Genomic DNA, 26,679 nt, shown 5'->3' on the forward strand with positions numbered 1-26,679 from the left:
TAACTTGTTCCCACAAATAAACTGAGGAAATCCTTTCAAGAGCCATTTCACATTGCTAAATAAGAAAGGAAAACTGACCTCTCTCCTCTCCTGGGCTCATGCAGCCTACAGGAGCAGGCCTAATCAGAAGGGGCCTTCTCTCTCTGCCCCTCCCCTGTTCACATGCACACATGCATTCTCTCACTCTCAAAATAAATAAAGTTTAAAAAAAAAAGTACAGTAGTTCTTCCTGCACTGTATGGCCCATGCTTGTCTTATCCTGCCAACACTGCACAATTACAGTTTCTAGGGTCCTGATTAGCTGAGATTTCCTGTAAAACTAATATGTCCTCGCTAGTTTCCAAATGATGTCTCTCTCCTCACAGTAAAATCACAAACTGCCAATAAGGTATAGGCCAGCTGCTGGGTCCCCTCTCCCTCACACATACCACATACACAAATAGGAAGATGGTCTCCAAGGCTATAATTTCCTGGCCAGCAAGTGTCTTGGGTTTCACTTGAGTGGTTAATGATGATGTCACCCGAGTGCCTTAGTATGGGGCATTTCCAACCTTCAATTAAAGGACTATCATTTACTCTATATATTAACATCCAGAACAATAAACACAGTGGAATACAGTCATTACAGGCAGCCATAATCCATGGCCTGCTGGGTACTGATGTCAACCCTGCTGTGTCTGACATCTGAAATAAGTCCAAAGAAAGCACTGCATTTTCAAAGCTGCGACTACATTGAAGACATCCGCCCCTGGCTGCATTCCATCTTCCCACCTCCACCTTCTAACCCTATCAACATCTTGGGTTCCACCCCAGAGTTAAAAACCCCTGGATTTTACAGAAAGGCATCCAGGCCAACCTTCTCCCTGACTGGGAATAATGCTACCAGTTTGCAGTTGATTGAACCTAGTGAGCCTTCACCATCAGATAATAAACCAATTCAGGATGCTATGATTCCTAATCTAAAGGATGACAAAATGTAATGGTCTTGAAGACAATTAAAAAAAACCTGACCTTATGATGCATAAATGGAGCAGAATTGATAATATGGAAAATCAGAAAAGCAAAAGAAAATTTTATTCAAACTTAGCCAAAATATCTTATCTGAAGTTCTCTTCATTTGTTTCCTACAAGTGTTTTCCACATTCATTCAATGCATAACTAATTGATCACTTATTGGTGCTGGGAAGTAAAGTTAGAAATATTAATAAGATCACATAGTCTAATGGAGGAAACAAAGAATCAGTCAATATCAACACTTAACATTTGTGTAGCTATTCTAAATGACCTATATACATGATCTCATTTTATTCTTTTTACAGTCTGCTAAGGTAGCTACTCTGAGTCCTGTTTTACAAACAAGGAAAGAGAGCCTTAGAGTACTTAGGTCAGTTCTGCTAGATCTGGAATTCAAGCCCAGGCAGCCTCTACACCACAGAGGAGCCATGTGAAAAGTGCAGTAATGGGGCACGTGGGTCACTCAGTCTGTTAAGCATCTGACTCTTGGTGTCTGCTCAGGTCATGATCTCGTGGTTCCTGCGGTTGAGCCTCACATTGGGCTCCATGCTGACAGTGTGGAGCCTGCTTGAGATTCTCTCTCCTTCTCGCTCTGTCCCTCCCCCGTTCAAATGCACACATGCATTCTCTCACTCTCAAAATAAATAAAGTTAAAAAAAAAAAGTACAGTAGTTCTTCCTGCACTGTATGGCCCATGCTTGTCTTATCCTGCCAACACTGCACAATTACAGTTTCTAGGGTCCAGGCACCTAGATTTCTGAACTGAACTCTTCATTTAAGGGATGCAAAATTAAAACAGAATTCAAAAGACTCCTCTGTCAGATAGTCGCAGGGCAGGGAAGCCTCTCAGTGTTTATTTTACGCTTCAGGTTGCATGGAAGAGATGTGCTTGAGTCATTGACGTGCTGAGAAGATGTTATATAGAGAGTAAGATGAGGAAGTAAGGACACAATGAAAGCCGTCCCAGCAGTCTAGGGCCCTCGGGGACCCAACAACTCCAGGACTAGATAAAAAGCAGGCCTCTTTCTTCAGGAGACTGGCAGCATCTGCCTATGCCTCACGGAGTGAATCTTATGCACGTCCTTCCCTGGAAGAGGATCTGATGTGGGTGGTCATCACAGTGAACCCCGAGCATCCCTGTGGGAGGCGCTTTTAGACCTCGTCAATTCATAGGCAGAGGCTGCCCTCAGCCCACTATAGGGCTGCCTGTGACTGTGTCCTCAACACAATGCACCCAAACTTTTGAAGGCAGCAAAGCCAGTGAGTTCCACAATACAGTGCCAGCAAACCCGTCGTTCCTAGGGCAGCATTCCTTGGAAGCAGGATTGTGAGCACAACAGCAGGCACGTAGATGCCCTATGTGTGTATCTTTAGAGTCAAGTGTAAGTGATTTACTGCTTTTCTGAATTATCTGTGCCATTGTTCGTCTCTACTGAGCATTTTTTTGTCTTGCTTCACTTTGTTTTTGGTAAAGTGTTATTCACTACGTGTGGGTTTGCAGAAGCAGATCAGAAAGCCTAGGCCTACCAGTCTGCTACTCTAAGCACAGGCTCTGGGGACTTTCTGGAAATGACTGTGCCATCATGCCAGGTTTGGAGGGAAGGTTTTTCCAAATTGCTCAGTGCGCTTAAGAATTCTTAACGCCTAGGAGACTTGATGGGGCGGGAGTGGAGAAAGTGAGAGGCTCTCTGATGGAGGTTTCTTGGGCTATCCTGTGGGGTATACTTACTAGACTTGTGCACACCCTGCATGGGTCCCTGTGCACTTTCCAAACTGGCTGACTTGCTTTTTCAAACCGGTCAAGCTCCTGGTACCTATGGGCTTTCACTGCACGTGGCCGCCACCTGCTGGAACCAGCCTGGAACTGACTGCTGAGCCTTATAAGGCGGACACCATGCCAGCACAGGAGGTGTGAGAGAACAGATTGTCAAATTCATTCCATGGCTTTCATTCCAGAGGGAGCCTCTAAACTGGCCTTGACCCACAAGAATCTGTTTTTTAATAGTCTTTTGGAGACCTAAAGTCTACAAATCCCTCTGATAACTCATCTGAGAGTTTAATCACCTTCTCTCAGAAATATTTTCCCCATTTGTGAACTCAATGATGCTTCTGTTTAGGTTAATTTCCTACTGATCTGTCTTGATCAGGGATGAAAAGCAACTGCTGTCAATTCTTGGGGTATAAGCTCTTTACAGGCCTGGAGAAAGATCAATGAATGTGCCTCACTTCTCTGAAAATTTCCCAAGTTTTATTTTCTTTTAAACTGACTTCCTTTAGCATATTTTAAAGCTTATTTATCATCTCTGTGGCTCTCTGAATGCTCAGCTTCTCAACATTCCTCCTTAGTAAGGATCTGGCTAAACCAAATAAAATGCTTCCAATATCATAGATATTCTCCAGATGTCTGAGCACCTATTATGTGTGAGGTACACAGGTAAGGCTTCTATGGGATAGAAGACAAATTACTCACGAACTTTGCAAAGAGAGGGGAGAGATAATGCTACAATGCCTGCACATAGATCACTCGAACGGTGTATGAGACAGGTGCAGGCATTCATGCCACTAGAGGCCAACAAATGGAGAGAATGAATACTTTCACTACTTACAAGGCTTCATATAGGCAGCGGGGACTGAACTGGTCTCTGAAGGTGTGATTTTGTGATTTATAATAAGAACTATGTATTTGCTCTTCCACCATTTCTGTCTCAGATATCCTAAACCCTTGGAATTTCCTGTGGTGTGAGCAATCGAGGTATCCCTTGCTATGTTAATGAAGTGACTTGCTTAGGATGGGTGCTGGTTGCCAGGGAACCAAGTGTAGGATTTAAGGATCCAAACTTTTATCCCCACCCCCACCTCCCCCTTTACACACACCCTGGGGAGCAGAGGAGATGGGCTGGAGGGAGACAGAGTTCAATCACCAGTGGCCAATCATGCCTAATGAATGGAGGTAATGAAGAGTCTATAAATCCCCAAAAGGACGGAGAAGTTCAGAGAGCTTCCGGGTTGGTGAACACATGGAGATTTGCTGAGAGCAGTGTGCTAAGAGAGGGCATAGAAGCTCTGTGCCCTTCCCAGGTACCTTTCCCTATGTACCTCTTCCCTCTGGCTGTTCCTGAGTTACACCCTTGCAAAATTACACCAATAATCTAGTAAGTACAATGTTTCTCTTATTTCTGGGAGCCATTCTAGCAAATTCATCAAGCCTGAGGAAGAGCTGTTGAAACTTCCTATCTATAGCTGTTGGGTCAGAAGTAGTGGTGATAACCTGTACTTGTGATCGGCATCTAAAATGCGAAGGGACAGTCTCATAGGACAGAGCCCTTTACCTGTGGGACCTCTTAGCTCTGAGTAGATAATGTCAGAAATGACTTAAATTGTAGGACACCCAGCTGATGTCTGAGAAGTGCTTGGTGGTGTGGGGGGAAAATCCATACACTGGAATTAGTGACCAGAATTGTTAGAAGTGTATATAGAATTGGTTGGACCAGAGAAGAAAGGTGCTAGGAAAGGACACGGCACTCCAGGCAGAGAGAACAGCCTGAGGAAAGCCTTGGAGACAAGTGACTACCAGGTGTGGATGTGAACTTGCGGTTGCGTTGGTGTGGGACAAGAGAAATAGGGGAAAACAGACTGGCCAAACTGTGGGGACCTCCCCAACAATGGGGAGCTACTAACAAATCCAGGTACTGTGTTCACATTATATAACTCCTGTTGGATTCTATTAACTTGACAACTTGTTTTTCACCATCCTGACCCTAAATCACTCTCAGCTGTTCTTAGAGTCACTTTGTCCCCCTCTAGCATTGGCTGTTGCTTTTGATTTGTTTACTCCAAGTCCCAGTTTGGTTTTTACTCTTTTTTTCTCCTTCTGAGAAATCTGTCTTGCCCTGGCATTATTCACTCCCACTCTCCTAGCCCAGTCTTTGACAAGATCCGTTCCAGCTGGCCAATTTTGCCTCGGTCACTCAATACTTTTCCTGATGCAGTGGACCTTTTAAACTCCTCTCTACCTTCAGGAGACTTAGAAAGGGAGGCACCTGAAAGTGAGAGCCTGGTCAAGCCACCTGCCCCATCCTGGCTTTGGTGTCCTTGCCTTTAAAAAGAAAGGGAAGGTATGTACCTGACCTCATAGGTCCTTTCTCCAGCTTATGTTCTATAAGCCAATAACCTCAACTATCTCTGTCCACAAGCCATTCCCCCCAACTGTTTCCATGGAATAATTTCAGCTTTCCTGGAAAAAATTTCCTCTGAAATTGACTGAAAATGGAGTTTGAAATAAATTGGATCTGCTAAGATGTCAACCAGCTTTGAGTTATGTTTCCAACTGGGAAGAGGATAGAAGAAAAGATGAGAAGCATGTCTAGCTTCCTTCATGCCAAAGAACCTCTTCCCAGGAGATATTTTCAAAGACCAAGAGAAAATGATGGATGACAAAACACAAAAATGAGCTGCAGGTGACACTCAGCACCTGTTCCCTTCGTGAACTCGCCATACCCTCTCGCTCTCCTCCACCTTTTGATCTTCAGACTGGCCCTGTTTGATGCATCCCGTCAACAAAGCCTAGACCTGTCCTCTGGTGTGGTTCTCGTTGGAGTTGGTAGCCTTGTAGTTTCAATGAGCCCATCTCTGCAGGTGGTAAGTCTCATGCTTTAGCTGCCTTAAGCCACTTACTACCCAGATTCTCAACCTTCTTTTTAGTACTAATTTCCTTCAGCATCTGTCTGGCAGGAGTATGAGATGAAAAGTGTTAACGACCAGCAAATCAACAAACTCCAACCTCAGGTACCTGTCAGGTCCTAGAATTAACATGAGCCCACATGTCGGGAAAAAATCCAGAAGATCATGAGAATCACAGAGGGAAGATACTAGGGGATTAGGGCGAGGAGTAAAAGTCACAAGTGAGAATTTTACTGTGTCTTACTACTTCTGCATTGCTTTTATTATTGTTGTACTTCATATGATAATTTCACATCAATTACCTTAATTCTTATAATAGCCTTGTAAAGTTAGGTGTTGTAAATCCCATTTTATACGTGGGGAAACCTAACGTTTAGATTCATTTTTTTGATGCCTACAGTAAGTGAACTTGACAATTATATGAGTTTCCATGAACTGAAGTAAGAAAACATGTGCAGTTGAAATTAAGGCAGAAAGATTCCTAAGCATGGCACTTTAAGAAATAATGGGGAACACAATGTGCATGATTGTTGTCCTGGACCTTAGAAACCTTGGAAATCTGCAGATACTTGCCAATAGCAGCATCAAGCTTCTTCTTTTTTGTTGTTGTTTATTTTATTTATTTTTGAGGGGGAGAATCTCAAGCAGGCTCCATGCTGTAGGCACGAAGCCTGATTTGGGGTTCAATCCCATGAACTGTGAGATCGTAACCTGGGCCAAAACCAAGAGTTGGATGCTTAACCTTAACCAACTGAGCCACCCAGGCACCCCAGCAGCATCAAGCTCCTTGAGAAGAATTTCCAGCCCTGAGGCTTAGCCAAAAGTGTGGTTTAAGGTGAAACTGAGAAGGACAGTCGCCATAGGATGATGAAAAGTGATAGCAGCTGGAGAGTCAAGAAGGGACCTGCAGGGAGCAACCCCTTGCATCTGAATTGGCCCCAAAGAGAGAGAGTAAAAAATGCTCAGGTGAAGTCTTTACGTGATACCAACCTGACTCAAACACCAAGGAAGTCTTAAAAATGCTAACCAGGAAGAAGAAAGGCCTTGGGTTATAAGAGGATCCCGCAGGAATGTGGAATATGCTTCTCTAATTTTTTTGTGTGTTTGCTTAAATACTGCAGACGGTTTTTGGTATTTGATGATTTAAGTGGCTTTTACAAGTAACCGAAACCGATTCCAAAATCTTTCCAAGCCTTAACTTCCTCTCTCTGTGACCGATAGTGGGCCAGCAAACACTTGTGAACTGGGTATCCAACATCAGTGCTTTTAGTTCACGGTACCCACCATGGAAGCCTTTTACTTAATTTGATCAATAATTGTGTTTATCCTTTAGGCTCAGCTGAATCCTACCTTTTCCCTAAAGCCTTCCCTGCTTACCAGAGTTCATGGCATTCACGTGACACTGAATCCAATTAGGCAGATTATGCAATCGGCACTCCGTTCTGAAATCATTTGCACTGGCAGTACAGAATACTTTATTTCTCCTTTTAGGGAAGAAGCTATTTTCCACAGTGCTTTTTACTACACTTAGTATCTGTTATGCTTGAGGTTTTCAAAGAATTGTGCACTTGCCTTATCTGCCCCATACAATAACACTTCAAGGTAGACAGGGGTGTTAGGAACCCCTTTGGTTGCAAGTGACAGAAGCCCAATTTGCTGCAGCTTAAACAGAAATGGAAATTTAGTTCACTCGTAAACCAAAGGAAGGATCCAGAACAGATCTGATAAACTCAGGGACTAGAATACAAGATTCGATGCCTCCAATAGTGGACACCTCTGTGTCTCTCCTACTTTTGTATGCCGCCTAGGTTTTCTCCTGCTTCCTTTGGCTTACTCTAGGGTGGGATGTGGATATTCTCTTCCCAGGTCAGTGAGTATAAATCCTCTAGGCTCAACAGAATTGCAAAATTGGAAGAAGGAATAATTCTCCAAAGAAAGTAAAGGTCTGTGCCATTTGAAAAAGGGAGGACAGGAAGCATAGAGAAAACAAATCTCCACAACCCAGGTTACATTTGTTACTATCTTCTGAAAACCACCTTGAAACTGAAGTTCAAAACAAGCTACACTGCTACTCTTCAGTGGGTTCAAGAAGAAATTATCTCCCAGAGTTCTCAGCAACTAACACCAAGCCTTGCTCACAGTAAAATGCTCAATAAAAATCAGTTCACAGAGGAGTGCTTGGGTGGCTCTGTTGGTTAAGCCTCTGACTTCAGCTCAGGTCCTGATATCACGGTTTGTGGGTTTGTGAGTTTGAGCCCTGTGTCCAGCTCTGTGCTGACAGCTCAGAGCCTAGAGCCTGCTTTGGATTCAGTGCCTTTACTCTCTCTCAGCCCCTCCCCTGCTTGCACTCTGTCTCTCTCAAAAATAAATATTTAAAAAAATTTTTTTTGAAATCAGTTCACAGAAAATGGATTAAAGCTACCTGTAATCCCATGCTTCCTTTCCAAATTGAAGTATTTAGGGCTATAAGAGAAAAATCGTAGTAAGACAATGAAGCCGTCACTGAGTAATTACAGTGAAATATAATTTGAAAACCGTGAAAATAACAATTACAACAGCAAAAACAAATCTGACAATAATCAAGTGCTCAGTAGATGCTAGGAACCATTCTAAGAGATTTGCATGTGATCATCCATTTACTCCTTACAACTCTGTGGGGGAAGGTACCATTATGCCCATTTTATGGAGGAGGAACCTGAGGCTTAGATCAGGTGCCATGCCTGGAATCACACAGATAGCCGGTGGCAGGACAGGAATTCAGGCCTCTGTGTGACAACGAGTGGGCCTGGGCTCCTGTCACTTGCTGTACACCTCTTATAGCAGGGCCTAAGGGGACTGGTTACATTGCTAGTCTGTCATTACCGGAGCTGGACATTTCCACATAGCACTCAAGCCTCCCGCTTTATGAACTTAAATTTTACCATGCTTATTCCCAGGTCATCTTTAGATGTGGAAGAAATTTGAAGCCTTTGGGAAAGGTAGGTTATCAATACATCAGGGATGCTTCCTGTAGGTAGGAATGCATGTTCCCAAACCAGTTATGTCTACTCACTCTTGTTTCTTGGCCCAAACTGGTCCCTCCGCTTGAATCTTGAATCCTTCTTTAATCTCTCTGCCTGGCAAGATCTTACTTTCATATTCTACTCAAACATCTCTTTCTTGTCCTTTTAATATATATATCCTGGCAAGATGGTGAGGGTGTCCAGGGCAGGGGCCAGAGGTGTTTGGGTTTCCAGTGCCCAGCACAGAGCCTGGTACATAGAATGTGCTCAATGAATTCATGGATATGTGAGTGAAAGGTAGAAAGCTTTGGGCGCCTGGGTGGCTTACTTGGTTAAGCGTCCAACTCTTGATTTCAGCTCAGGTCATGATCTCATGGTCATGAGACTGAATCCCATGTTGGGCTCTGCTCTAGGTGCATGGAGCCTGCTTAAGATTCTCTCTGCCTCCCCGGCCTCTCTCTCTTTCCTCCCCTTCCCCGTCCCCCCAAAGAAGAAATGTGTAAAGTACACTGAGATTATTTACTTGTTTGATTGGAGGATCCACAGTGGATTCCAAAAGGATTTCCAATTCAGTCTCTTGTTACTTAGAGGTGTATCAAGGGCTGAAGTTCTGGGAAGGAAACCGGTGATCTTGGAGGAAAATCAAAAGAAACAGTCCATGTAAAGTCCGTGGCATTGTTATGTCTGGAATGCCAAAGGAAAAAGAAAGAATAAACATAAGTTAAGCTGTGTAACTAGCAAGATGCTATAATCAAATTATTTTGGTCCCTGCCTCTCAGTCCTAACGATAGGAGTCTACAAAGAAGACAACCTGACCTGTGTCAAACACAGAAGAATTCTGGTGGGTGTGTTTCTCCTCAGCAGTGTACATAGTAACTCATTAGCTCCCTTGTGGGTGTGGACCATATATTCCCTGACCTTTCCGCTCAAGTGTGTGGAACCAGATGCTTCCCATACCTGCACAATGCAGTTCTGAAGGACCACCATAGAGCACACTCAATAATGAGCTTCAACTTTGCATACCCAGCAATATAAAAACTGTCACTGTCTCCACACGTGGGAGGCTCATGTACTTCCTGGGAACTTGTTAACAGAAATAATAGTCATAACATTTTCAACCTCAAAGACTCTTGGAAACAAAGTGTTCTCCCTTACCCTACTCATGGAAAAACGTTACCTGAGACATCAGGGGTCTTTCCAGGGTCACAGGCTAATCAAAAGCAAGCTAATCAGAAGCACTACTGGCACAGCTGGGTGGCTCAGTCGGTTAAGCGTCCGACTTCTGCTCAGGTCATGATCTCGCGGTCCGCGAGTTCGAGCCCCGTGTCGGGCTCTGTGCTGACAGCTCAGAGCCTGGAGCCTGCTTCAGATTCTGTGTCTCCCCTCTCTGTCCCCTCCCCCGCTCAAGCGCGCTCTGTCTCTCTCTCTCTCTCTCTCTCTCTCTCTCTCTCAAAGGTAAATAACCATTAAAAATAAAAAAAAAAAAGTACTACTGGCATGCCCTTAGAGAAGTTTACTCTGTGCTTATAACAAGAGTAACTTTTTTAGTAAGAATGATGCAGCATTCTTCTGTTCAAAATGAGATCTGCAAAATAATCTCTAAGCTTAGTAGCCTTTCTAGTACAGGTCAAATTGGGAATGGTTCATCAAAAGATAGGGTAAATTTTCATTTAGGTTACTGACCAGGATGTCCTATTTCTGGCCTCTTGAAGAATCTGCATAACTAAAATGTGCTAGAATTTTAAAAGTTTAGGAGATTCAAGCTGTGGGAGCTTGAAAGGAGAAAAACCAACCTGGAAGGTTAGAGAAGTTCCTGGACAGGGAGAAGGGGTGGGGGGTGAATGAGAGAGATGAGCCCAGCTATTGAGACATGAGGTAAAGGTCTACTGTTGACCAGTATATGCTACCCAATCCTGGAGGAAGAGTATAATTGCTTTTTTAACATTAGGTTTAGAATAAGCTGGTTCCTCTTCAGATTGCATAAAGCTTTCGGCTTTTTTTTTTTTTTTTAATTTTTTTTAACGTTTATTTATTTTTGGGACAGAGAGAGACAGAGCATGAACGGGGGAGGGGCAGAGAGAGAGGGAGACACAGAATCTGAAATGGGCTCCAGGCTCTCAGCGGTCAGCACAGAGCCCGACGCGGGGCTCGAACTCCCGGACCGTGAGATCATGACCTGAGCCGAAGTCGGCCACTTAACCGACTGAGCCACCCAGGTGCCCCAAGCTTTTGGCTTTTAACATTAGGCTTGGCCGTGTGTCAGTCCTTAGCCAAAGATACATGAGTGAAAAGGTCATGTGTTCTCTCTAGGCAGCAGTTTTAAGAGCAAGTATATAGTTCAAGTATATGTTCTCGTCTGCCTAACTTTGGAACCGTGGAAGTCTGTGTTTGGCTTAGCTTCTGTGAGCTAGATCTCAAGTGGTTATGAGGAGCAGTCCTTTTGCCAGTACCTAATGGACATGGAGTGTGACAGGAAATACAGCTTGTTGTTTTGATCTTATGAAGTTTGGAGATCAAGATTTGGCATAATAAAGGGGCGCCTGGGTGGCTCAGGTGGTTAAGCATCTGACTTTGGCTCAGGTCATGATCTCACAGTTGGTGAGTTCGAAGCCCCGTGTTGGCCTCTGCACTGACAACTCAGAGCCTGGAGTCTGTGTCTCCCTCTCTCTCTCTCTCTGCCCGTCCCCTGCTGTGCGCTCTCTCTCTCTCTCTCAAAAATAAATAAATAAACATTAAAAAAATATTTACCATAATATAGCCTATCCAGTCTAAAAGAGACTAGGGAGTAGGAAAGTCTGTTAGTTTTGAGAAGCATGGCTTATGAATCAAACTGGATAAGGTTGGATCCCAGCTCTGCAGTATACCTCTAACTCTCCTACACGTACACCATCTGTATCCCAAATTTGCTGGCACAATAAAGGATTTTGTAAAGTCACTGCAGTGTCTCAAGCCAAAGTGTCTTCTCCCAACAGAGAAGAGGGTCCAGTAAGGACAGTGGAGTAAAGCTGGACCCGCTGCCTGCTCTGGCAAGGCCCCTGGACTTCAAAAGCAGAGAAGACTAGTGTCTAGACTAATGTCTAGAGGCCACATATCCCTATTTATATTTTGCCCTTGGCATTTCCATCCCATCCCCATTCCCATTTCACCATCCCGGTGCCCTGCCCACCTCATCTCTAGTGGTGCCTGATAGGTCTGAGCAGGTAAGTGTGCCCAACTAATTATGTATACACATGAGAATACATGTGTGTGTGGCATGGATACTCAAATATACAAAGTACTTGCTAGATACAGGTAATAATGCTATATACTCTTCTCTCCATAGATGCTTTCTAAATGATCCAGCTTCCACCTGCTAGCATTAACATGGTCCTAATGCAAGGGGGCAGATTTTTGTTAGACTTGGGACCATGGTTACGGCGGCTGCTAGAGCTCATACCAGTGGCCCACAACAGGTGCCTGTGTCATGCCAAGGCCTTAACTCCGATGTCATTTCATAATATACCCTCCAATAAAGAGCAGGTACAATTTACTAGGCAGGTTAAGCAGCATTGGAAATTCTAAATCAAATGTTTTACTTATTTTTTTTAATTTTTTTTAATGTTTATTTATTCTTGAGACAGAGAGTGAACAGGGGAGGGGCAGAGAGAGAGGGAGACACAGAATCTGAAACAGGCTCCAGGCTCTGAGCTGTCAGCACAGAGCCCGATGCGGGGCTCAAACCCACAAACCGTGAGATCCTGACCTGAGCTGAAGTCGGACGCTTAACCGACTGAGCCACCCAGGCGCCCCAAAGTCAAATGTTTTAAATAGGGGTTTAAAAAAACCTGGCTGATCAATAGAATACAGAAGCCACAGCTGAAATCTACCTGCCAGTGGATGCCTTCTACATATCTTCCTTCTCATCTTTGCTTTTAATGTGGAGTCCGCTTGTACCTGACAGCCCCAAAGAGTGAGTTCTGAGAGGTGCACAGGTCCAGTCTCCTCTTTTTCTTGAGGAAGAAGCTGAAATTCAGAAAGGTTAATTGGTATCGCCTCCAGCAGGCTGCTGAATCCACAGGGGTTTGGGAGAAGTTTAGTACCAGGTGAGCCAGTGGCTGATTTATTTATAAGGAGACCGATCTTTGAAGCTGAATCTTGACTGAGAAGAACTTGCTCCTTCTTCTTGGCCTTTTCATCAGCACAGCCACCATCAGCCTGTCATCATGCGCCTGTTTACTCTGTGTTTCACCAAATGCCCTTTACAGGACCTGCAGTGGCTATTTTGGTAGTTTCCTGGACACAGGAAATGTTTTGTTTAGGCCCCACCTTGTGTTCAGGGTGTCTGGGGACTGTTGAAGTTGTTTGAATTTGAAAGAGAAAAGAAACAAGGAGTCAGACAAACAAAGAGATAGTTATAGATCTGGCTTGAAGTCTCTCCCCTGTGTGCCTGTGTCTCTGCTCCTGTTTTCCTCTCTACAGTTAGAACGCTGTACCAGCCACTGGAATCGTTCTGGAAGCAGAATTAGAAAGAGGGCTATGAATCTTGGAAATAGAGCTCACTCTAGAGAGTCGCCATGATATCTGAGTTTCATCCATTATTGGAGTCTTAAATCAGAGAGCCCTTAGGAAACATCTATGTCTACCACAAATTATAACACAGGCATAAAAATCTTTTCTGTAATAAGTAATTTTCCATGAAAACAACACTTCCTAGTCTTCCAGGACATAGCTGAAACATGACTTAGATTGCCGTGGGTTTTTTAATGCATTTTTTAAATGGAAAGAAGACTTCAAATTCCCTAAGCATGATGCATTTTTAATCTTACAGGATTTAATTTCTCAGCAGAAACCCATCTTAGGTAAGTGAGCTTATTCCCAGCGAAGCCTTCCTGACTTTCCCTCTGAAGGCTAAAGGTTGATTTATGAACTGTCCAGGTGTCTAAAAAGAGTCTTTAAGCAGAGAAGAGGAGCCAACCATTCTCCCCTTTTCCTGGGAATAAGACAAGATGCATTTGTATCCAAACTGGAACTTAAAACTCCGGATTAAATATTGGGAAATCTACTCTTATGGAAAGTGTAATTAAAATTGATCTCCTGGGGCATGGGGTGGCTTAGATGTTGAGCATCCAACTCTTGATTTCAGCTCAGGTCATGATCCCAGGGTCGAGCGTTAGAGCCCCATGTCAGGCTCTGTGCTGAGCGTGGAGTCTGCTTAAGATTCTCTCTGCCTCTCCTCTCTCTCTCTCTCTCTCTCTCTCTCTCTCTCTCTCCGCCCCCCTCCCCCCTTCTCCCACCACCCCGCACCTCTGCCCCTCTCTCCCTCTTGCTCGCTCCCTCTCTCTAAAACAAAATAAATTTTTAAATAAATACATAAATAAAATTAATCTTCTGTGTTGAGGGACATTAGAAAATATTTTTCTATGCTACATACAATTTAGAGATCTTTAACCTGAATTAGTTCAGATGGAGTCTTGCCTGAAAGCATTAGATACCCAATCCCAAAAGTTCCTACTACTATGATCCCAGATGCCATATAAAAATAGTAGAGATCAAGAATCTAAGGTAGAAGAAAGAGATCTCACTTTTCAGTAGGACTGAAAAGACCAGTTCTCATGGAGGCAATAAGAAACATGGATTCCACTAGGGAAACCCTAATCCTGTGTTTGAAGGCATGAAAACAACAGCAATCTCACCGTACATCATCAGAGCTCGTGGACAGCAAGTGTGTTATCAGTGAGCAGTAATATTTTTAAAGCTGTCTTTTCTCGGAGTAATACGTCTCAACAGTGTGCTTAAAATATTCAGTAAATTGTATTGTAAACAGATGTGTCACATCATCCAAGCTTTGTTGCTCCGTTTCTAGAGCACAGAGTAGATTTAGCATAACTCTTAAGTGCCTTAGGATCTTCGCAATGGTAAATGAGCATTGGCTTCAACTTAAAGTGACCAACTGCATTAGCCCCTAACAACAGGGTCCTTTTAAGCTTTGAAGCCGGGTATTGACTTCTCCTCTCTAGCTATGAAAGTCCTAGATAGCATCTTCTTCCTATAGACGACCATTTCATCTACACTGAAAAATTTGTTGAGCGTAGCCACCTTCATTAATGAGCTCTCCTAGCTCTTCTGGATAACTCGCTGCAGCTTCTACATCAGCACTTGCCGCTTCACCTCGTACTTTTATGTCCCGGAGATGGCTTCTTTCCTCATGAACCAACCTCTGCTAGCTTCAGCCTTTTCTTCTGCAGATTCCTCACCTCTCTCAGCCTTCCCAGAATTGAAGACACTTAGGGCCTTGCCCTGCATTTTTTAGGCTTTGACTTCGGGAATGTTGTGACTGCTTTGATTTTCTCTCCAGACCACTCAGACTTTCTCCATATCAGCAGTAAGATTGTTTCACTTTCTTATCATCTGCAGGTTGGGTGTAGTAATACTTTTAATCTCCTTCAAGAACTTTTCCTTCACAGTCACAACTTGGCTAACTGTTTGGCACAAAAGGTCTAGCTTTCAGCCTCTCTTGGCTTTTGACATGCCTTCCTCACTAAGCTGAATCATCTCCAGCTTCTGATTTAAAGTGAGAGACGTGTGGCTCTTCCTTTCACTTGAACACTTAGAGGCTGTCGTAGGGTTGTTAACTGACCTATTTTCCATACTGTTGTGTCTCAGGGAATAGGGAGGACTGAAGAGAGGGAGAGAGATGGGGGAACAGCCAGTCAGTGGAGCAGTCAGAACACACAGTGTGTATCAATTAGGTTCCTCGTTTCATATGGGCACATACATAAATAAATACAAAGATCACCAGATTGCCATAATAAATAGAAAAATAATGAAAAAGCTTGAGATCTTTCAAGAATTACCAAAATGTGACAGAGACATGAAGTGAGCAAATTCTATTGGAAAAACGGTGCCGATAGATTTGCATGAGGCTGGGTTGCCATAAACCTTCAGTTTGTAAAAAATGCAGTTGTCTGTGAAGTGCAGTAAAGTGAAACACAGTAAAATGAGGTATACTGTATAATCTTGTATGTCAACTATATTTCAATAAGAAACTTGAGTAGCTTGGCTATCGCTCAGATGTTTATGCCTAATATAATGTTAATCAAGTGATACTCTTCTATGCAAATGTACTGACAAGTATCTAAGGACACTTATAAGGAAATAACTGGACTTTTTAGAGGTGTTGGTTGACCCTGGGACAAAGATTCTTGACTGAAACATTCTTAGCTCTTTGGGCAATGATGAAATTGGCCGATAACTAAAGTCACATCAAGGTGATAGAATGGCCCTGTTTGCGTTCAGCTCAAGGATTTGTATATGGGCCTCGAACAAGTATTCTTTTAGATATGAAATTATTTGGTGTCACTTAAAATGGTACTCCACTGTGCTCTGAAGAAAATTATCATAAGATTTTTTTTTCTTAATGAGAAGTTACTTTAGAAAACAATAAAATAGCTGATGCCTGAGTCATTCAAGAGAGCAGAGACTAAGACTCTTCTCTTTAGAAATTTAGAGGTGTAGTTATGTTAGTGAGAGGGCCTTCTTTCTGCATCAAGAGCATTGGGACCAGGAGCTGGGGTCTGGCCAGAGAAGGTAGCAGCAACAGCGTTGGCCATGGGATGGAGAATCTGAGTTCTGCAACCAGAAGTATTGACAGGTATTAAGGACTTAACTATGAGGTGTTAAATCCCTGTCGGAGGGAGAAACTGGAGGTTTCAGATAACTCTTCAGCCCTATGCCTAGAAAATACATGGTAGGTACTCAGTAAATATTTGCAGAATGATTGTGAGCAACACCAAGAAGTGAGGGTGTGGGGAGAAGCGACATCAAAGCATCATCTTACAGGCTTTGGAGAAGCAGACTGAATTTTTTCAGAAGAGGTTAGCAAAGATGATCCAGCGTCAGATATCTGGTCTTAGGTTCGATACTCATGGTGCCAGTTAGGAAACTAATAAGTGTTCTGTATCTGGGTAGAGTTTTATGGAAAATAGACTTTAGGCAATAAAAGTGGTACATTGGACTGGCAGTGAATGTGATTCCTTTGCAGAATAAACTTCTTTAGGGCAGTGGTTCTGAAATATTAAAAGGAAAAGAATTCTCTTGAATCCCTAATATTGACATAAATTGTGTTTAGGATAATGTTACTTAAATATGTATGTTCAAACATAAAACTAGGAACAGGATCTAAATGCTTGTAAATCTTATACACTTATACAACCAAATTTAATTTCAAAGGAAATTCAGGTGCATTGAATTTGACACGTCTGTACTTTATTACCATGTGTTTCATAATGACACAATTTTCCCACTACTTTCCTTTATTCTAACTTCCAACAAACTTTGTACAGCATACTGTGAAGTCATAGGGTCTTTAGTTGTTTGTAACACATCATTTACAAGTCATATCCACTTCTCTTTTCCCATTCATCTATGGTAATTAATGTAGCACATAGTGTCAGATCAAATCTCAATCTATTAAATAACTTAAGACACTAAAGCCTTATTCTATAAACATATCTTTTAATTACAGATGCCAATAGGAGTTTTAACTTTCTAATGAGTAAAATAATTCAGCGTGGAAAAAAATGCTATTTCAGGGTCAAAATGTCATTTTGAGATTAAGATATCAATTTAGTAGCAATCAGATATGCTTATCTGTACATTGAAGGTTTAATGCTACAAATCAAGTGATTTCTTGGCACCAAAATGGTCATAAATACAATTTATCCACAGGTAATGATTAAGCTGTGGTACCTAGTTCTTAGGTGACTGAAAATATGTTAGTTAATATAAATTTTTAATTTTTAAATATTTACTCAGGATGTATTTAAAATAAAGTTTGGAAGGGGCGCCTGGGTGGCTCAGTCGGTTAAGCAGCCGACTTCGGCTCAGGTCATGATCTCACGGTCCGTGAGTTCTAGCCCCGCGTCAGGCTCTGTGCTGACTGCTCAGAGCCTGGAGCCTGTTTCAGATTCTGTGTCTCCCTCTCTCTGACTCTCCCCTGTTCATGCTCTGTCTCTCCCTGATTCAAAAATAAATAAACATTAAAAAATTTTTTTTAAATAAAATAAAATAAAGTTTGGAAAAGTGTAACAGGCTTACATATCTACCAAAAAAAAATTACAAAATAATAATATTTTGCAATTATTTACTTCAGATAATTTTTAGTTATTTTATTGTTTAAATCTGTATGCAATAAAGTATTTATTGTACAATTCTGTGTTTTAACATATGCATACATTTGTGTAACCACCACTAGAAAAAAGTTTCACTACCTTCCAAAATTCCTTCTGCTAGTCTTTGTGGCCACACCTTCCCCCTATGTCAACCCTGGACCACTGCTGATCTGTTCTCTCTCTTGATAGTTTCATTTTTTTCCAGAATGTCATGTATATGGAATCCTAGAATAGGTGAACTTTGTTTTGTTTTGTTTTAATTGAAGTATAATTGATAAACAATATTTTATTAGTTTCATGTGTACAACATAGTGCTTCAAAATGTGTATATATTGTAACTGATCACCACACTAAGTCTAGTTACCATCTGTCAACATACAAATTTAACACCATATTTTAAATTTTATTTTCTTAATTATATAATTAATTATATAATTAATAATTATATAATTATATATTTCTTAACAAATAAATTTATAAATTTCTTAATAAATATTCTTAATTTACATCCAAATAGTGCAACAATGATTTCACGAGCGGATTCCTTACTGCCCCTTACCCATTTAGCCCATCTCCCCTCCCACACCTCTTTCAGTAAACCTCTGTTTGTTCTCCATATTTAAGAGTCTCTTATGTTTTGTCCCCCTCCCTGTTTTTATATTATTTTTGCTTCTCTTCCCTTATGTTCATCTGTTCTGTGTCTTAAAGTCCTCATATGAGTGCCGTCATGTGATTTTTGTCTTTCTCTGACTAATTTCGCTTAGCATAATACCCTCTAGTTCCATCCACATAGTTGCAAGTGGCAAGATTTCATTCTTTTTGATTGCTGAGTAATACTCCATTGTATATATATACCACATCTTCTTTATCCATTCATCCATCGATGGACATTTGGGCTCTTTCCATACTTTGGCTATTGTTGATAATGCTGCTATAAACATGAGGGTGCATGTGTCCCTTCGAAACAGCACACCTGTATCCTGTGGATAAATGCCTAGTAGTGCAATTACTGGGCCGGAGGATAGTTCTATTTTTAGTTTTTTGAGGAACCTCCATACTATTTTCCAGAGTGGCTGCACCAGCTTGCATTCCCACCAACAATGCAAAAGAGATCCTCTTTCTCCACATCCTCGCCAACATCTGTTGTTACCTGTGTTTTTAATGTTAGCCATTCTGACAGGTGTGAGGTGGTATCTCATTGTGGTTTTGATGTTATTTCCCTGATGATGAATGATGTTGAGCATTTTTTCATCTGTCAGTTGGCCATCTGGATGTCTTCTTTGGAGAAGTGTCTATTCACATCTTTTGCCAATTTCTCCACTGGATTATTTGTTTTTTGGGTGTTGAGTTTGATAAGTTCTTTATACATTTTGGATACTGACCCTTTATCTGACATAAAGGACATGAGGATAACCCTTTTTCTGTCATTGGCAATTATCTTCTCCCATTCTGTCAGTTGCCTTTCAGTTTTGCTGATTATTTCCTTCGCCGTGCAGAAGGTTTTTATTTTGATGAGGTCCCAGTAGTTCATTTTTGCTTTTGTTTCCCTTGCCTCTGGAGACGTGTTGAATAAGAAGTTGTTGCAGGCAAAATCAAAGAGGTTTTTGCCTGCTTTCTCCTCAAGGATTTTGATGGCTTCCTGTCTTACATTGAGGTCTTTCATCCATTTTGAGTTTATTTTAGTGTATGGTGTAAGAAAAGTGGTCCAGGTTCATTCTTCTGCATGTTGTTGTCCAGTTTTCCCAGCACCAGTTGCTGAAGAGACTGTCTTTATTCCATTGGATATTCTTTCCTGCTTTGTCAAAGATGAGTTGGCCATACGTTTGTGGGTCCATTTCTGGGTTCTCTCTTCTGTTTCATTGATCTGAGTGTTTGTTCTTGTGCCAGTACCATACTGTCTTGATGATTACAGCTTTGTAGTGTAGCTTGAAGTCCAGGATTGTGATGCCTCCTGTTTTTGTTATTGTTTTTTTTTTTCCGAGATTGCTTTGGCTATTTGGGGTCTTTTCTGGTTCCATACAAATTTTAGGATTATTTGTTCTACCTCTGTGAAAATTCTGGTGTTATTTTGATAGGGCTTGCATTGAATATGTAGATTGCTTTGGGTAATATCGACATTTTAACAATATTTGTTCTTCCTACCCAGGAGGATGGAATCTTTTTCTATTTTTTTGTGTTTTCTTCAATTTCTTTCATAAGCTTTCTATAGTTTTCAGTGTATAGCTTTTTCACCTCTTTGGTTAGATTTATTCCTAGGTATTTTATGGTTTTTGGTGCCAAATTTAACACCATATTATTGCTTATATTCCCCATGCTGTACTTTACAACCTCATGACTTAATTTATAACTAGACATTTGTACCTCTTAATCTCCTTCACCTATTTCACCCATCCCTCCAACCCCTCCCCTATGGCAACAACCAGTTTGTTCTTTGTTTTTATGAGTCTATTACTGTTTTGACTTTTTTGTTGTAGTTCATTTGCTTTGTTTTCTAGATTCCACATATAACTGAAATTATATGGTATTTGTCTCTGACTTATTTCACTTAACATAATACCCTGTAGTCCATCCATGTTGTTGCAAATGACAAGATTCTTTTCCTATTTGTGGCTGAGTAATATTCCATTGTATGTTTATGTGTCTGTATATACATATACACACATGTGATATATGCACATATACATACACATGCATTGCATACGTATATACGTACATGTGATACACACGCATGCACACATATATCCCACGTCTTCTTTATCCATTCATCTATTGATGGACACAGGTTTCTTCCATATCTTGGCTATTTTAAATAATGCTGCAATGAACATGAGAGTGTATATATCTTTTTAAATTAGTGTTTTCCTTTGCTTCATATATATGTGCAGAAGTGGAATTGCTGGATTATGTAGTAATTTTACTTAATTTTTTTAGGAACCTCCATACTATCTTCCACAGTGACTGCACCGATTTACATTCCCATCAGCAGGTCATAAAATTTCCCTCCTCTCCACATTCTCACCAACACTTGCCATTTCTTATTTTTTTGTTACTAGCCATTTTGACAGGTGTGAGGCAGTATCTCATTGTGGTTTTAATTGTAATTTCCCCGATGATTAGCGATGTTGAGCATCTTTTCATGTGTCTCTTGACCATCTGTATATCTTCTTTGGAAAAATGTCTCATTCAGGTCCTCTTCCCATTTTTTTCATTGGATTTTTGGGGGTTTTGGTATTGAGTTGTAGGAGGTCCTTCTAATTTGTATATTAACCCCTTAATGGAGATATCATTTGCAAATATATTTTCCCATTCAGTAGGTTGCCTTTTCACTTTGTTGATGGTTTCTTTTGTTGTGAAAAAGCTTTTTAGTTTGATCTAGTCCCAATTGTTCATTTTTGCTTTTGTTGCCATTGCCTGAGGAAACAGATCCAAAAAAATATCTCAAAGGCCAATGTCCAAGAGTTAACTGCCTGTTTTTTTTTTTAGGAGTTTTTTGTTTTCAGGGCCTCCATTTTTTTCTTGAATCCATTTTGAGTTTATTTTTGTGTGTGGTGTAAAAAAGTGGTCCATGGGGCCACTTTGCCTGGGTGGCACAGTCGGTTGAGCGTCCGACTTCAGCCAGGTCACGATCTCGCGGTCCGGGAGTTCGAGCCCCGCGTCGGGCTCTGGGCTGATGGCTCAGAGCCTGGAGCCTGTTTCCAATTCTGTGTCTCCCTCTCTCTCTGCCCCTCCCCCGTTCATGCTCTGTCTCTCTCTGTCCCAAAAATAAATAAACGTTGAAAAAAAAAAAAGTGGTCCAGCTTCACGTAGCTATCCACTTTTCCCCACACTGTTTATTGAAGAGACTATCCTTTCCTTATAGTATATCCCTGCCTCCTTGTTCATAGGTTAACTGACCATGTAAGTGTGGGTTTATGTCTGGGCTCTCTATTCTGTTCCATTGATCTATGTGTTTGTTTTTGTGTATCAGTACCATACTGTCTTGATTACTACAGCTTTGTAGTATACCTTGAAATGTGATATTGTGATACCTTCAGTTTTGTTCTTCTTTGTCAAGATTGCTTTGGCTATTCAGGGTTTTCTGTGGTTCCATAACAAACTTTAGGATTGTTTGTTCTAGTTCTATGAACAATGCTTTTGGTATTTTCATAGGAATTGCATTGAATCTACAGATAACTCTGGGTTGTATTAGACTTTGAACAATATTCTTCTAGTCTTTGAAAATGGTATATCTCTCCAAACTATTTAAATTTTATTTGCTCACCTTCAAATGGCAAATATTCCTTAATTCCTTTCCCTCTTCGCAACCTCAAAAATGCCTCACATTTAGATAAAATACACAGTTTGTCTACTGAGCACTAATCAATCAGTTAGTCAAATAGCCACTTGTAAAAAAGTAACCAGTAGGCAGTGGTGAGAAATATTTTTACAGCACTTTACTGTTTCCCTTTTGGGGATTCAGAGTGCTTTTTTTTTTTTCTTCTCAATGCTATTTGGTAGAGATTGGAAATAAACTTTTTAAAAATCCACTAAAAATTAATAATGTTGTTTCTAGTAAAATTTGCACTTTTTTTTTAAACAAAAAGGAAAATCAAGGGAATAGGTATCTTACAATAGACAATTCAGACAGCCTACAAATGCTGTATGACGGGTTTTACCTAAAACTCCTGTATAGTTTTGTAAGTCACTAAACACTACTTTTTCAACTAGAGAAAAAGATCAGTTTCTCCATCAGTATATTCTCATTTCCTATTCTACCCCAAAGAGGAAAAAAATAGCGTCTATGTAGAGACTCAAGACAAGAAATCTATTACTCCAATAACCAGGTCCACAGGTCTCTCTAGCTGACTTTTCAAATCCTCTATCATCAGTTTGGCTACAGTTCTAGTATATTTTGGCCCAGTCTGCTGGCTTCAGCTCAGCTCATGCTGACACATATGGAGGGGGCTGCATTCAATATTGAGGTAGGCAATTTATGAGTCCTTATAGTTGTACACCACCCACGTGCAATTAAACCTGAAAAGAAACTATGGATATCCTCTGCTGCAATGTGAAAATCCCCATCCTCCCCACACCTTTTTCCAGATTATCTTTTCCAAAGCATGAGTGCTTACAGTGTGGAGCCAAGGAACCAGAAGCCATTTTTCATAGCCTGAAGCATTCCTTTGATTTCAGCTCGATGATGAGCAAGATTTTTCCCATGGGTCTCTCCCCTCCCACCCCACATCACAGTGAGTTGTCACACAAAAGTACAAAGCGCTGAAAACTCTGACCATACACCAGCCACTCAACAATGAGAAGGCACAACAGTAAATGTCAGCAGGAACATTTTAAAATTTGAACTTGCATTGAAAAAAAAAGGAAGGAAGGAAGGAAGGAAGGAAGGAAGGAAGGAAGGAAGGAAGGAAGGAAGGAAGGAAGGAAGAAAGAAAGAAAGAAAGAAAGAAAGAAAGAAAGAAAGAAAGAAAGAAAGAAAGAAAGAATATAAGGAGGAAATGCCATTGTAGAGACCTTCCAGGAACAAGCTTTCCGTTCCCTACTCTGTTGTTTTAGGTTTCTTCCAATTTCCATGTTTCAAAATGGGTCTCTTGACACAGCACCTATCTATCTATCTGTGAACAGGACTCCCACTAGACTGATGGTGGCAACATGTTGGGTCAGAGTTGACTGACAGACATCAGGACAACAATCCCAGAAATGGAGGGAAAGATCTGAGGTTAAAAAGAAAAAGACAGAGGCCAGAGGAAAGAAAGAAGTGAATCTAGAGGGAAGCCTCCAAGGAAGGACATCCTGTTGAACAGAAGTCAAAGCGAGTTGAGAAGCTACTCAGATGCAGAAGGCTAAGGAGCCCAGTCATTTCCACAGAACTTTCCCCACAAGTAGGGTCTAGAGCAGTGGGACAAGGGATGTGGGATATTGAGTAGTGACAGTTAGACTTGTATTACTGTGCTTCCAGATATTTGACATAAACCTGAGAGGAATCTAGCAAAATCTCAAAGAGTTTTCACAAGTTTCTAAGTGCTAGATTGTTTGGGGGAGGGGACAGGCCAGTGCTGTAAAACCCAACTTGCTCTTGAGATGTAAATACATTGAGCTAACCATGGGGAATTGCTGTATAACTGTAATTTACTATTTTTTTCTCTTTTAACCTTAGTCTTTATTCATTTAACGCATTGAGCTTCTACCACAGTTCTCACAGTACCATAGGGAAGAGGGCAAGGGCTTATATTATGAAGTTGTAAAATCCATGATGGCAAAATCTGTTTTGTCCACTTCCATATTTTTAGAGCCTAGAGCAAAGTGTTCACTAAATATTTGTTTAATGAAGCAAGCTTATAGCCCAGTAATGGACTATTATCTTTCTACCACTAGAATACTATGGCAAATATGTTTTGTTTACTATAATGCTAAGAGAGTGAACAATGTACCCATTTCCAAGTTCAGATGGGTGAGGTTGGGACCAAAATTTCCTAATCTAAAAGAGAGAGTCCTCTTCCCTCCTATAGTGGTTATTATGGAAGGGACCATAGCCCAAGGAAGAAAATCTGTCTTTACATCTGTCCTTCTTTCAGCATATACACACAAAATGAGGAATAATTTGATGTATGAGCTTATGAGCTTGGGAGATAAAGAAAGAGGGATTCCCTAACCTAAACAGAAGAGAGAAACTGTGGGTATTGTACTACTCAGGATCCTGGCAAGAAAGAGATGGCTCATTTCAAATAAGTAACCAAAGAGAGTTTCATGAAAGGGCGATTTTTAAAGAGATCAGAGTTAAGCTAAACCAACAAGGGATGGTGTTGGGAGACTTGAACTTACAGACTGAAGGCACAGGGGAGAGAGAAGTTGCTGAGTGCTGGCAACAACTGGCCATGGGAGGTGGGGGTGGAAAGGACTACTCAAGAGGAGCCCTGGTCCTGGAAAGAAGAAATTGTGGTCCAGGAAGTGGGGAGCCAGGAAATGCACCGCATGGTCTTTCCTCCAGGTCTTTCATCTGCCATTGCCATTGCAACTTAAAGCCCCTGGGCATGAGAGCCTGGTGAAAGCAGTTCATGGAGATCAACCTCTCCACACATAGAGCAGGATAGAGAAGGATGGAAAACTGATCTAGAGAGGCAGAGAACATCTAGTGCATTTTTGCTCCTCTGTATCTATCTTTTCCCTTTACCTGGTTGAAAAAAACGTATGTTCCCACTGTAGGAAGCATATAGTTTCAGTCAGTGGATGTATCATCATTAGGTGCTATGAATCCACTCATGTTCTCTCCTGAAACCTAAAATTCAGGCAATTTTTGTGTAATATAACAGGGGGGAACAAAAGATGTGGGTGGAGGAACAACCCAAAATAGAGCTTCTACAGTCCCTACTTTTGTACCTGGTCACAGGCCTACGTTAATAACCATAGCTTCTTCTACCTTTTCCCTACTTCCCTTATCCTCTGTGAGTTCTTTGGCTGGATAAAGTCTTTACCTGATGGTGACTCAAACTTTATTTATGCAAAACTCCAAATCTATCATTGTCTTGTATTGTTGGGATGCTATAGTTTTTTATAGACCAGTATGGTAGAGAAGTACTAAGGGAAGCTCCAGTAAATTCTCTGGACTCCATGCATAGTCCTTGTCCCTCCCACTGGGTATCAGCAAGCCACATTTCCTTCATAAGCAAGTTTGATTACCCAGGTCAGTAATGTGACCCCACCTTTGCCCGTTGGTTAAGCAGCATGAGGATCAAGTTAGTCCCAATTGTGAATTTAGTGGAAACATGACTGTCCCCACTTGGAAGCATTCTTCCCTTGAGCACAGGAACCTCCAAAACCACCAATGCCAAGGTTGTGGAGACAGGAAGCACAAATTCTTTTTTGTTGTTTTTTGTTGTTGTGGTGGTTATTATTTTTTTCTTTTTTTTTTAATTTTCCTTAATGTTTATTTTTAAGAGAGAAAGGCACAGAGTACAAGTGGAGGAGGAACAGAGAGACAGGGAGACACAGAAGCAGGCTCCAGGCTCTGAGCTGTCAGCACAGAGCCCGATGCAGGGCTCAGACTCATGAACTGAGAAATCATGACCTGAGCCAAAGTCAGATGCTTAACCGACCGAGCCAGCCAGGAGCCCCTCTTTTTTTTTTTAATGTTTATTTATTTTGAGAGAGAAAAAGAGAGCGTGGGAATAGGTGCAGAGAGAGAAAGAGACAAGAGAGAATCCTAAGCAGGCTTCACGCCGTCAACACAGAAGCCAACACAGGGCTCAAACCCACCAACCATGAGATCATGACCTAAGCTGAGATCAAGAGTTGGACTCTTAACCTACGGAGCCACCCGGGTGCCTCAGGAAGCACAAATTCTTTAAGTGAGCTGTTAGGTATCAGAGTGAGAAGGAACTCTTTCACCTTCACATTCTGATTCCCAGATCTGCAAATTCAGACTGTCAGGGAGGTAGTTCTGACCTCTGGTTTGGAGTCTATTCCCTAACCAGACAGTTCATCATCTCCCTGGAATGGCAACTGCACCTGCAGTAGTTCCTTCCGTAATAACATGAACAATGGGGCAGTGAATTTAGAAGGTATGAATATATTTCCACATTTTACTTGCCATTCAATGAGTTAAAGGGGTAAAATTGGGAAAAATAAGACCTCCTGTAAGTTTAGGATGTCTGGCAGAAAAATTGGGGCAAGGAAGAAAATGCCTATTTATAATGTATATATAGTATGTATATTTCCACAAGGAAAAATGGCTGCTGCCTCCCTGATGGAAGGGGTCCAATAAGATGGTGGTATGTTGGTTCCCCTAGAGAATGATGCTATCCTATCAGGGGTTTAGCCTTGGTCTCTGTTGTCCACAGGGT

The 26,679-nt window shown here is 41.4% G+C and overlaps 1 long non-coding RNA gene across 1 annotated transcript in view; it reads right to left on the reverse strand.

Moving 5' to 3' along the window:
* Positions 1 to 26,679, reverse strand: part of LOC111560985 — a 98,012-nt gene that overhangs the window by 63,815 nt on the left and 7,518 nt on the right. Inside the window, exon 3 of the long non-coding RNA XR_006599330.1 lies at positions 9,220 to 9,380. This is a non-coding gene — a long non-coding RNA (uncharacterized LOC111560985). The remainder of the gene's footprint in view (positions 1 to 9,219; positions 9,381 to 26,679) is intronic.

The sequence above is a fragment of the Felis catus genome, chromosome B3 (assembly GCF_018350175.1).
Source record: "Felis catus isolate Fca126 chromosome B3, F.catus_Fca126_mat1.0, whole genome shotgun sequence".
Taxonomy (NCBI): Eukaryota; Metazoa; Chordata; class Mammalia; order Carnivora; family Felidae; genus Felis; species Felis catus.